The sequence below is a fragment of the Myodes glareolus genome, chromosome 22 (genome assembly GCF_982192425.1).
Source record: "Myodes glareolus chromosome 22, mMyoGla1.1, whole genome shotgun sequence".
Taxonomy (NCBI): Eukaryota; Metazoa; Chordata; class Mammalia; order Rodentia; family Cricetidae; genus Myodes; species Myodes glareolus.
This window is the reverse complement of record NC_142047.1, coordinates 46,213,073-46,214,277: the sequence shown is the minus strand read 5'-3', so window position 1 is coordinate 46,214,277 and position 1,205 is coordinate 46,213,073.

The following is a 1,205-nucleotide window of genomic DNA, read 5'->3' as shown; positions in this document are numbered from 1 at the left end:
TCATCCTCCCTTTTCTTTAACCTTCTCAGGGCAAGAGAGAAAGTGATGCCAGCCGGCCCCTCTATTGGAGAACGTGGTGGTTGGAGATTAGGCACTGAAGACAAAACCTAGCATGGGAATTCTGGGGAAATTCCAACAGAGTTAACTATATGAAGTTCCCAATTCTATCTTTTTAAAGAGACATTTTCTGAAAGACATGTTTCTAGTTAGCTCACCAATTATGGATGAAAAATATTTGACAGAGTTTGGCCTATAGTGGGCGTGTACATGTTCCTTCCCGCTTTCTAAATGATGCAGCTTAAGACCTGCTTATCATGATTAATATCATGTCAGGCACTAGGTAAGCTAGAGCTGGAGTGGCCCCTGGCGGAAGGGTGTGGGATTTGAGTAGTGGAGGGTCCTAGAAACAGGACTGCCCAAACCTTTGACGTGATGATTGACGCGGATAACATAGCTTCCAGTTCAGATCCCATCAGACTCTACCATGGGTACCAGTTGACTCCTGGGCTTTAGCTCTAGAACCTCAGGGCTCTCTATGTGTTCACTCCTGGCTCCTACCACTGGTTTCTGAGACCTTCAGCAGTTTGCAACCCGGCAGCCTTAGCCACAGCTCCAACAGGGCTTCTCAAGGCTACTTAGGAGCCACAAGACAACCCAGGCTGTAGTTTCTGCTTGTGTTTGGTGTGTAATGCTTGTATGAGACCTTGGTGTTTAATAAATGATTTTCCTATTGCAGGAGAAGCTGGACATTCAGTTTGCAGGGTGGCCAGTCAGGATAAAACAGCTGATGAAAGGAGTGGAATGGAACCAGAATTGCTGAAGTCCCTCCTGTGAAAGCTGATATGGATATCTAGATATTTTGCTGGTAGAACCTTGTAGCAAACCAATAAACTGTTAATTATAGTCAATAATAATGACAAAAACCCCATGATTATTGAGGTGTTAAAGAAACCATGCCAAGGGCACTTGTGTCCAGTGTTCGTGGCGTCATTCCTGGAAAACTTTTTGGTGGAGGTGACCTTTGGCAAGCTAACTTGGGTGCTGTCACTGTACCTGCAGGGCATCGGTATGACAGAAGGTGGAGCTGATGATGGAAGAAGAGCCGCCTGGAAAGCTCTGAAGTCTGTAGTACTGGTTTTAGTGTGGTAGTGGGGAGAGCTGCAAGAATGACCTGTGTCAGTTTGTATTTTAATGGAATTTTTCTG